Source organism: Geotrypetes seraphini, chromosome 18 (assembly GCF_902459505.1).
Source record: "Geotrypetes seraphini chromosome 18, aGeoSer1.1, whole genome shotgun sequence".
In the NCBI taxonomy this organism is placed as follows: Eukaryota; Metazoa; Chordata; class Amphibia; order Gymnophiona; family Dermophiidae; genus Geotrypetes; species Geotrypetes seraphini.
In genome coordinates this window covers 6,445,921-6,458,296 of record NC_047101.1, presented here as the reverse complement: position 1 = coordinate 6,458,296, position 12,376 = coordinate 6,445,921, and the positions used below count along the sequence as shown (strand labels likewise).

At 43.0% G+C, this 12,376-nt stretch overlaps 1 protein-coding gene across 1 annotated transcript in view; it reads left to right on the top strand.

The window, feature by feature from the left end:
* Window positions 1–12,376, top strand: part of SH3RF2 (SH3 domain containing ring finger 2) — a 241,127-nt gene that overhangs the window by 47,077 nt on the left and 181,674 nt on the right. The gene's annotated exons all lie outside the window — the stretch shown is intronic.

The following is a 12,376-nucleotide window of genomic DNA, read 5'->3' as shown; positions in this document are numbered from 1 at the left end:
AAGGGCCTGGTTTTATATATGTCACCTAAAACATCAGCGCCAACAAGTATAGTGCTAAGCTTAATTGTATAAAATTTAGGCCCCCCCCCCATAGAATCATGCTTAGGCGGTGCTAAGCATTCTAACATTTCGGCACAGCCTATTTATGCCAGGGTTTTCTTGGCCTAAATGCCTGTGTCTAAGTTAGGCCTTGGTTTGAATATCCCTGATATTTGGAATTGCTAGGCTGATAAAGTTTGGTCTTGTTTTTTTAGGTTTCTTGTTTATTTGTAATAATACACTTCCTTTGGTTTGATCTCGTGCGCAAAAACAAACCCATTTGGAGATAATGCCCCCGAAGGAAAAGGTGGGGGGGTTAAAGCAGAGATCAGCTGGAGCCTATGTTATTACAACAGCAAAGAAACGGGGACGGATGGAGGGGGGGGCCGTACGATTCTTCTCTTTCATCGTAATCTATCCTTCGTATTAAAGCAGTCCTGTAATCTAAGAGCTTTTGCGAGCCTATAGGAAAGGTCGCTGCGTGATATGTTGCTATATTCATAGAAAAATGGCAGGCTCCCCACCGTAGCCTTTCTTGTAAGACTCGACTCAGGTCAATACATGTCTTACACTTGTTTACTGCTTCTGCTCGGCAGACCAATTGAGTTGGTAAAATTGAGAGCTGCTGTTGTCAGTTCAGCAGTCACCTGGAAACATTTTCCCAGTGACCTATTCAAACCATCTGGTACATCGTTTTAAAATCATTTCTCTATGCAATGGATTCAGCTTCCAGCCTCATCCCGTCAACTAAATTCATTAAGCAATGGAGTGACCCTTTCACAAAGCCCTCTGATAATGTAAGGAGAGCCAAGAGAGAGAAATAAATTATTCCTCCTCGGGTGAGGTGTCTCCAAATGGATTAGCTTTCTACCTATACAGAATATAACAAAAATGGAATAAAAAAGATTCATTTATTAATTCGTCAATTCAATTGTACTGATAGATAGTTAATGAAAGAAGGCAAACCTCAGTCCTTACTGCTGTGTCTCATAGAAAATGACATGGTGGCAGTTATCCGCGGGTAGCCACGGGTAACCTGCCGAAACGGTGGGTGGGAAAAAGTGCTCATTGCGGGCACGGGGACCAGGCCATCCACCACTCCGTGGAGCGGTGAATGTCCTTGTCCCCGCAGTTAAGGGAGGGAAGGCACGCGGTCACCGATCGCGCACAGCCCCCTCTGTACCTCCGGCCAAATCTATCTCCTTTCCTCCCCCTTACCTTCGTGGCGCTTTAGAAAAGAAACTGAAGCCGGCGAAGCCTTCCTGTGCCGCCCTGCAGTCGCAGGTGTGTGGGCGGAAGCTTCTCCTCTGACGCCACTATGGGCAGCGAAGAGGACGGTGGTCCAGTGACGGGGACAGATTTTTTTTTCCCCCGTGTCATTCTCTAATGTCTCGTAACAGCCTATGGCTATTTGACAATTGCAATATAATGGTTTCAATCATTGGTCCGCCTCCTTCCTTTTGATGTAGATACAATAATTTGTTAAGTGTGACAATTCATATAATACTATGGAAAAAAAAAAGAGGTTAGTAGTAGTTTTTATAAATTAGTTAATATGATTGTCAAAAAATGAAAAAATAATGAAATTAATGGCTAAAGCATCTGTGCAAAATAGCAATTTAGTCACATAAAACTGAATTCATAGAAAGTTCATAGAAAAACCACTTTTCTTAGTGGCCGTAATAACTGACTCTGACGGATTTTTTTCGTTGGTACTTCTTCAGAGAATCAGTTGAAAAAAGCCATGATACTGACTAAATAATAGTAACATAGTAACATAGTAGATGACGGCAGATAAAGACCCGAATGGTCCATCCAGTCTGCCCAACCTGATTCAATTTAAATATTTTTAATTTTTTCTTCTTAGCTATTTCTGGACAAGAATCCAAAGCTTTACCCGGTACTGTGCTTGGGTTCCAACTGCCAAAATCTCTGTTAAGACTTACTCCAGCCCATCTACACCCTCCCAGCCATTGAAGCCCTCCCCAGCCCATCCTCCACCAAACGGCCATACACAGACACAGACCGTGCAAGTCTGCCCAGTAACTGGCCTAGTTCAATATTTAATATTATTTTCTAATTCTAAATCTTCTGTGTTCATCCCACGCTTCTTTGAACTCAGTCACAGTTTTACTCTGCACCACCTCTCTCGGGAGCGCATTCCAGGCATCCACTACCCTCTCCGTAAAGTAGAATTTCCTAACATTGCTCTTGAATCTACCACCCCTCAACCTCAAATTATGTCCTCTGGTTTTACCATTTTCCTTTCTCTGGAAAAGATTTTGTTCTACGTTAATACCTTTCAAGTATTTGAACGTCTGAATCATATCTCCCCTGTCTCTCCTTTCCTCTACGGTATACATATTCAGGGCTTCCAGGCTCTCCTCATACGTTTTCTGGCGTAAGCCTCCTATCATTTTCATTGCCCTCCTCTGAACCACTTCAAGTCTTCTTACGTCCTTCGCCAGATACGGGCTCCAAAACTGAACACCATACTCCAAGTGGGGCCTCACCAATGACATGTACAGGGGCATCAACACCTTCTTCCTTCTACTGACTACGCCTCTCTTTATACAGCCCAGCATCCTTCTGGCAGCAGCCTTGTCACACTGCTAAGCTAGAGCTAAAAAAGACAAAACATCTATCACATACTACTTTAAGACTTATCAGTGAAATAATGCCATCAAATCTAGCAAAAAACTGCATTCTCTGCAATCATACATAAGATACTACTAGCCTGGCTTGAAAATCAAACCCTAGACTGATACTATGATAAAAGACATCAAAGATTCATATATGACGTACTGACTAACCCATGAAAGTGGCTTTCCAGAGAGCGAAAATGGCCTGCATCAGATCTGATGCCTATCCACGAACCAGAACATGTGGACGTTAATCTCAGTCTTCCAAATTTTCTACAGATTTCTTAAAAATAAAACCCCCTCTTTGACAAAGCCGTACTGGCGCTTTTAGCGCCGGCCATGGCGGTGACAGCTCAGACGCTGTTACCGTTGAGGCCGGCGCGATAAACGCTAGCGCGGTTTTGTAAAGGAGGGGGAAATCACCTAATAGGAGCTTTGAAAGATCAAGGCAAAGAAAAGCAGAAGAGCAGTATCTTTTACAAATTGAAATGTAACTGGAAGTCATTTCCAAAAAGGGCTGCCGTCACACCAGAACAGCAATGGACTACTAAATAATCATTTGATGGAGCTTTGTTCTTTAATTGCTTTCCTTGACCTACTTCCCCTGAGCGCCCTAGAGAGAATCGAGCAAAGGTAAGTCTTTCTGCTTCCTGCTGGCATGAGCATTCCCCCCAGTGACCCAGTACAGCATTTGAGTTGATTAATTTTCAGGTCCTTTTCTTTGCCAGGAGTTCAAGTTCAAGGACTCTCCTTTTCCCTCCCAGATGAAGAGGACAGATATTAGATAAACTCACGAAACAACAGAACAATCCTTTCCCAAAAATTCCAATGAAAATGCAGAGTCATCGCAGACAGATGGCTGTATGCTTTTCGTGACAATATTTAAATGAGGAAAGGGCGTAACGATGTTTTCTGGGGCCACATAATCAGATGGGAAAAATTTTTGCTAAAATGCAGAAGTAAGAAATCAACATGGTTAAAAATAACATCAACATCTCTTAGGGAGAGAAGGAGACAGTGGATGTTGCGGATGGGCAGACTGGATGGGCCATTTGGCCTTTATCTGCCATCATGTTACAATGTTTCCATAACCATAATGTTCTATGACATCACAATGCAGCTGTAAAGAGCCTTAGCCAATAGGGAAAGGAGGAGATAGTGGATGCTGTGGATGGGCCATTTGGCCTCTATCTGCCATCATGTTACAATGTTTCTATAATCATAAAGCTCTATGACCTCACAATGCAGCTGGAAAGAGTCTTAGCCAATAGGAAGAGGAGATGAAAATGTTAAGAGCTTTAGCCAATAGGGAGAGGAGGAAACATTGTAACATGATGCTCTGGATGGGCCATTTGACCTTTATCTGCCATCATGTTACAATGTTTCTATAACCATAAAGTTCTATGACATCACAATGCAGCTGTAAAGAGCCTTAGCCAATAGGGAGAGGAGAAGCAAATGTTAAGAGCCTTAGCCAATAGGGAGAGGAGGAAACATTGTAACATGATGCTCTGGAAGGGCCATTTGACCTTTATCTGCCATCATGTTACAATGTTTCTATAACCATAAAGTTCTATGACATCACAATGCAGCTGTAAAGAGCCTCAGCCAATAGAGAGAGGAGGAGATAGTGGATCCTGCTGATGGGCAAACAGATGGGCCATTTGGCCTTTATCTGCTGCCGTATTTCTATGTTTCTACTTGGAGAAATTGCCCTGAGATAAACAGACTGAAAATAAGCGCTCATAGCTTATGAAAATATCTTAATGTACTGCCGTCCCACTGAATACTGCCTTCAATATTATTATAATAACAATTGTTTTCATCAGGATACTCTGCTTTGTTGAAGCCACACTGAAAACTGTTCAAGCAGAGAATTTATGAGAATAATACAATTGTCTGATCGATTTTTTTTCAGACACTTTCAATTTCCTTTCAAGAAGAGCACAAATAATAGCTTTTGGCTGCCTATTGGGAAGACAGGCTTGACTTGAGGGTTCGTACAAGGGGAGTCTTCTGCATTTTTATGCTCACATTCATTTGTTTTTACCACCCTTAAATTAAACTTGATGTTGATACATGTAATAAAGCTGTTGCACATTTATTTTATCATCTTGAGTCTGCTGGATGACATTCTAGATTAACATGTTGTCAACTAAGGGCATGTTATCGCATTAATATGTCATCCATTTCAATAAGATGTATCTATGAGATCTTATACAAAATAGAATTATGAAACAGAAAAACTAAAGAATGAGAACTATAAAATTCTAGATCCCAATAAATTGTTGGTTTTTTTTGAGGATTGGAGAAAATGAAATCCAGGGTAAGAGCATCGGATTTGGAGAAATGGATTAGAGATGGGGCATCAGATTGGGGGATCAGGGAGATGGGTAGTAGCACCATTGCGGGTATCTTGTATTTTACATGTTATACCTTGTTCATATTACATAAAAACCTAAAAATTGCCGCTGCTGGGTCAGACCAATGCTCCATCGTGCCCTGCAGTCTGCTCACGCGACGGACCTCTGGTCAAAGACCAGCACCCTAACTGAGACTAGCCCTATTAGCGTACGTCCTTATTCAGCAGGAACTTGGCTAACTTTGTCTTCAATCCCTGGAGGGTGTTTTCCCCTATGACAGACTCAGGAAGAGCGTTCCAGTTTTCTACCACCCTCTGGTGAAGAAGAACTTCCTTACGTTTGTACAGAATCTATCCCTTTTCAACTTTAGAGAGTGTCCTCTCGTTCTCCATACCTTGGAGAGGTTGAACAACCTGTCTTTATCTACTTTGTCTTGAATCCCTGGAGGGTGTTTTCCCCTATGACAGCCTCTGGAAGAGTGTTCCAATTTTCCACCACTCTCTGGGTGAAGAAGAACTTCCTTACGTTTGTATGGAATCTATCCTCTTTTAACTTTAGAGAGTGTCCTCTCATTCTCCATACCTTGGAGAGGTTGAACAACCTGTCTTTATCTACTTTGTCTTGAATCCCTGGAGGGTGTTTTCCCCTATGACAGCCTCTGGAAGAGTGTTCCAATTTTCCACCACTCTCTGGGTGAAGAAGAACTTCCTTGCGTTCGTACGGAATCGATCCCCTTTTAACTTTAGAAAGTGCCCTCTCGTTCTCCCTACCTTGGAGAGGGTGAACAACCTGTCCTTATCTACTAAGTCTATTCCCTTCAGTACCTTGAATGTTTCAATCATGTCTCCTCTCAATCTCCTCTGCTCGAGGGAAAAGAGGCCCAGTTTCTCTAATCTTTCGTTGAATGGCAACTCCTCCAGACCCTTAACCATCTTAGTCACTCTTCTCTGGACCCTTTTGAATAGTACCGTGTCCTTCTTCATGTACGGTGACCAGTGCTGGACGTAGTACTCCAGGTGAGGGCGCACCATGGCATATTACTTGCCTGGCATATAGCATGGAGTCCGCCTGTACAATTTGTCCAGGCCTGTAACATGTTGTGCCTGTCCTGAGTGTCTGACCTGTGTGGTACGTTCAGGGTAGATGCCGGACACGTCCTCTGCATTCACCTCACAGTCTTTGCACTTATCACGTATTAATGTTTTCCTTTAATGCACGGTAAGTGCAAAAACTTTAACACTTTCATAATTGCAGGCCCCTAAGTTTTATGCCTAAGGCAAATGATTTGCCGAAAGCCAAAAGGAGCTCAAAGCATTAGGCTACTCATCCAACTCCACTACAAGCAAAAAACTACTTTCCTATCCCCCCAAATCCTCTCGTTTCCAATCAGTCTCAATTGTCATAGTTTTAGGTTTATCCCATACTATTTTATTTTATCTATTTATATTTAATTTTTTAATTTGTGATATTGTAAACCTCCCAGATACATGTGATGGTCGGTATATCAAGCTATGAATAAACTTGAAACTCGAAACATATACCTGTTGGAATCCTGCTGATAGATTTGTTGCATAGTAAAAAGGACATGATAATGTGTAAATTATTCAGTCTCTTAATTATTGCCTGTGAATGTCCTATTAATCAAACTATGAAACCTCCTGCCAGGTCAATATTTTTAAAAAAATGAAGATTATTTTGGCATCAGGCATTCACATAATGGTTTTGGGTTTTATACTGCTTGTCCCCCTAAAGCAAGCAGGAGTTTTTAAAGGACTTAGTAAAAGCCTGGGGTCCATCTATCACAGTGTTACCGAAAGCTGATGAACAGTTAGGAGATGAGCCATGGAACTGAACCAGCTGTGATTTCCGCAAGACTATAAAAAGCATGAGTGAATAAAATCTCCGCCGTGCCGAAGGACTGATCGAAGGGACGAACTGCAGGACAAGCAGTTTTCCGTTTGTAAATTACAAGGGCAAAAATCGGAATCGAAATATCCCCCTGCCTGAGGATTTCTGAATCATCGCTCTTTTCTTTTTTAATGCTGTTGGGCTGCTGTGTAATTTATTTGTATTGGAACATCATCCGAAAAATAATGCCTACATGCCGAGGCTTCCATTTGCCGATGCCTCCTGTGGAACTCGATACTGTGTTATCCCACATTGGCATCGTGATTTTATTACGATGGAAATTGAATTTTGCAGTCTGATTATTTTACCACCCCCCCCCCCCAAAAAAATGTAAAAACCCTGATGTACTGAATTGCAAGGTTCTGTCATCCCCCACGACATCCGACAAGATGAAATGTCATTATGTATTTCGATTTCTATCCCGTTCTCCCAGTAGCTCAGAACGGGTTACAATTGATATTACATTACATTACATTAGGGATTTCTATTCCGCCATTACCTTGCGGTTCAAGGCGGATTACAAAAGAGTTAAAGAGGGTGTTTTACAAAAAGATTTCTGGTCCTTTTTGGGGGAAAAAAGAGTAGAGCAGGGTTGATTTGGAGGTTCGGGGGGTTAGAGGGATAAGAACATAAGAAGTTGCCTCCGCTGAGGCAGACCAGAGGTCCATCTCGCCCAGCGGTCTGCTCCCTCGGTGGCCCATCAGGCCCATTGCCTGAGCAGTGGTCCCTGACTAGCTCTATAGCCTACCTCTACTCCTATCCCTATAACCTACCTCTACACCTATCTATACCCCTGAAAGATGGAAGAAGGAAGCTTGAGAGATATTCACAATAAAGTTACAGGACAATAAAATTATAGGCATTCGAAGAAGAGACAAGTGAGAAGACGTAGAGAGAGAAGGGAAGGGGGGATCAAGGGCAGCACGGGAAGGGAGGAAGGAAAAAGTGGGCAGAGATCGGGGAACGGGAGGGGAGCAAGGAGTTAAAAGAAGGGGAGCAGGGAACAGGAGAGTGGGAGAAGAGAGGAGTGAAGGAAGAGGTTGTCATGTTTCCTCATATTTTGGCAGAAGACTCCCACCACGGCGCTTAGAGGTCAGGTGGATGAAATCCAGGTCGCCCTGCCACTGAACCAGCCACCTATCAAAATACTTCATTAACGGGTGCACCTTGAAATCTGAGTGACTTTGTGCGGAAGCTTTACTGCTTTATTAAAGTAACACAGTATCCCAAGTGCACAGTATTTCAAAAATATACATAGCAGCTCCAAACAAGGCCCATCTGGCAGAACATTACAACATGTTATTTTAAAGGAAGAGTGTTCTGAATTTTCTGTTAAGAGTTCTCCTGTAAATGGAACTTGCAGCCACTTAAAAACAAGAAGTTACCTTTTTGAGAATGGCCTCTGTATTACTAATCCACCCTTCCCCTTTTTCCATGGGGAAATTGACTTTGTAAGATCATTATGGGCTGGATTTTGGAACTGGCGCCTGGCAATCATTCAAGGGCTCCGGTTACAGAATCGCAGCTTTGGGGAGTCCCTACCGCTCAGCAGATGGGGGAGGGGGGAACTCCCCTGCTGCGATCGGCTGCAGCGGTCTCGCGGCAAAAATAGGCACCTGACATGTAGGCCAGGTTTTTCCAGGCCTACATTTCAGCCACCTATCTTGGCATGAATCGCGGCTGGGTAGCCACTTTAGCCCACCTGATGCCACTTCCGGCATTGCCCATGCCTACTTTGGCATTTCACAGCCTGAAGCGGCTGTCTAAGTTTCCAAGTTTCCAAGTTTATTAAATGATTTGATTAATCGCCTACTCTACATTCAAGGCGATGTACAAGATAAAACAAATAATTACAAACAAAGGTAAAATATTATATAAACATAGGTAAAATATTATATAAATGGACAAAATTACAAAAAACAAACACAATTAAACAAATTAAGTTGGTACTAATTATATCGAAACAATGGGAAAATTCATTAATGGTTACATTCTATATTAAATTCAAGATACAAAGGTAAAAACATAAGGGGGGGAGAAAAACAATAAAAAAAAAATAGATAAAAATAATAAAAGATCACTATTCACTAAAAGCATCATTAAAAAGGAAACTTTTGAGTTTAATCTTAAATTTTTCGAGGTTCTTTTCTTCTCTTATATATATTGGGAGATCATTCCAGGATTGAGGGGCTGTCACCGAAAAAATAGTGAGACGTCTTGTATTAATGATTTTTAAGGAGGGAATGGTTAATAGATGTTGATCCTGTGATCTATAAGGGATTAAGACTCTATGGATAAAAGCAGGAGTTTGAGAAATAAGAGTTTTAAACGTGAGTAAGCATATCTTAAATAAAATGCGGTGTGCCACAGGAAGCCAATGAGATTCTTTAAGTAAGGGTGTGACGTGGTCATTCCAGCGGCCTTTTATTTAGGCGTTGGTAGGCGCTTCAACGCTGCTGTTTCTGACTGCATTTTACAATTACTTAGGCATTGGCAGGGCTCCTACCGTTGCCTAAGTTTAGGCGCTGGTGACAGAATTTCCCCCTATGTCTTTCTGCGCCTTCTGTTTCCCTCCTAATGACCTTTGAGGTGTTCATCCCTTCATACGCCCAGACAGCAGACCGCTCACCGACTTTGGCCCACATGTGTCCAGTGATGTCTCTGTGGGAATTGCATGTTTACGTAACCCTGTAAGCCAAGTTGCTACTTTCTTAGGGTTGTTTTTTTCTTTCAAATTAACCATGCTCCCATCACCTCCCGGCTAGATTACTGCAATGCGTTCCTCACAGGTCTTCCGCTAAGCCATCTCTCTCCTCTTCATGCCTCATATTCCGCCAGGGTCATTATGCTCACGTTACCTCTCTCCTCAGGTCACTTCACTGTCTCCCTGTCCGTTACCGCGTACGGGTTCAAATTCCTCTTACTGGCCTACAAGTGCATTCACTCGGTATCTCTGCTCTCATCTCTCCCTACACTCCACCCTGAGAACTCCGTTCATTGGATAAGTGTCTCTTGGCGGTACCCTTCTCCTCTACTGCCAACTCAGGACTCCATCCCTTCTAACTTGCTGTGCCTTACCCCATGGAACAACCTGCAAACAACCTGCCTAACTTGGTGCGTCAGCTTTCCCATCAGGTGGTATTGAAATCCACTTTTTGAAGCTGCTTTTAAGTCCTAACCCTACCCACCAATATCTGTGTCATTCCCTCTACAGTCCCCTTGTAAATCCCTACCTGAGTCCATAGAAACATAGAAACATAGAAAGATGACGGCAGAAAAGGGCTATAGCCCATCAAGTCTGCCCACTCTACTGACCCACCTCATTAAGTCTGAGTACTAATGACCTAGTTCCTTAACTCGACCCTCGTAGGGATCCCACGAGGACGTCCCATTTATTCTTAAAGTCAAGCACGCTGGTGGCCTTGATCACCTGCTATGGAAGCTTGTTCCAGTGATCTACAACCCTTTCTGTGAAGAAATACTTCTTACGTCACTATCAAATTTCCCTCCTCTGAGTTTGAGCGGATGCCCCCTTGTGACCGAGGGTCCTTTGAGAAAGAAGATGTCTTCTTCCACCTCGATGCGTCCCGTGATGTATTTAAATGTCTCAATCATGTCCCCCCTTTCCCTGCGTTCCTCTAGAGTGTAGAGCTGCAATTTGTTTAGTCTTTCTTCGTACGAGAGACCCTTGAGCCCCGAGATCATCCTAGTGGCCATCCGCTGAACCGACTCAACTCTAAGCACGTCTTTACGGTAATGTGGCCTCCAGAATTGCAGTACATAGATTCACCTCTGTTCTATGTTTCTGTCTTAATTCGATTGTAAGCTCTTTCGAGTGGGGACCATCTCTTGAGCGTTTAATGTACAGAATGTCAAGAGAGCGCCATCTCCTCTTTCTGGGAGCCACGTCGGGTCTTGTTTGCCCAATAAATCACAGTATTCTCACTGCAAGTGGTCCGCTCTGTGTTTTCTGCTTCACAGAAAAGTACGTGCGTACATTATCAGTTAAGCAGCCTATTAAAAATGTCTACTTTCAGATTTCCATTCCCACATCCCAGAAAGAGCCCCCCCCCCTTAAAAAAAAGACCAATTAAGTTCAGAAAGAAAATTCTGCCCCAATTTCTGTTGTATTTCTTGTTAAATGTGTTGCACAGTGCCCCCATAAATGCCTAATAATAGCCTACAATAATCCAAAAACCAGGAGGAATTAATTATAGAAAAACCTGTCAAGGACAGACCTGAGTGCTGAAGGCACTTCGGTATTTAATGACATGCTTTCCGCTTCAGGCAATATCTTTGGCAAGTATAGTTATTCTTCTATTAAGAACATTCTCACTGCATATTAAAAATTAGGGCCCCAACATACAAAGAAAATAGCCGGGCTGTGGTATATTTGTACTGCCACATCGGATGCTTCCTTTCAGCAGGTGAAGGAAGGAATTCTTAAGATAGAAATTCTCTTGGAACTGAATGTTTCCAGAAATTATCAATCCCTCTTATCTGGTTATATACTTTCCCCCCCCCCCCTCCCTCTTTTACAAATGCTCCGGTGGTGGGAGAAATGAGAAATTGAGGTCATAGCGGTTATGTCTTGTTGGATGAGGGGGGAGGGGGGGGGCATAATCGAAAGAAACGTCCAAGTCCGATTTGAACGTAGGACACTAGTCACCCAAAGTCAGCAGCGGGAAAAGGTCCATTCTCAAAATATCCGTCCAAATTTTTATTTTTTTTTTTTAATTGTCTACCTGTACGTCCGGGCGTTTCATCACCCAGACCGCCGCTGTGCCTATCGTTATACCGCATTCTCGACAAAAAAATTCACCCAAAGTTCCAAACGCCCTCGTGTGTGTCTACTCTCACTCTGCGCCCGCACTGGTGACTACGCATTTTGTGCCCACATGATCCTCTTCAGACCCAAGGAGTACAATGACAGGCCGCAGAACTCGATCAAACGCTCGGCTAGAAAAAGTACAAGAGACAGAAGCAATCGGAGCACTTTAACACTCCACAGGAAACTGTTAATCAAATTCAATCAAGGCACGAAAGAAGCCACTAAATAAATATTTAAAAGGTTTGAATTAGAAGAAACATGGGCCGCTCCCTCATCCTCACTGACGCAGTGCACAAAGCCACGGGCAGCAGCCCCTCGCACATCCCGCACCTCATCCGGAAGCATTCCCTGAAAAGGTAAATTAATCATGGCTCATCTCTTGATACAAATTATGAGGAGGAGGAAGTGGGGGGAGTCCTACAACATGACTGTACATATACCGTGTTTCCCCGAAAATAAGCCCTAGCATGATTTTCAGGGTAGATCTTAATATAAGCCTACCCCTGAAAAGCGCTAGTCGCTGGTGACAGCAGTGCTTCTCCCCACCCCCGACCCATCTCTCCATCCCATCCGAACTGCGAGTCTGAAATAAA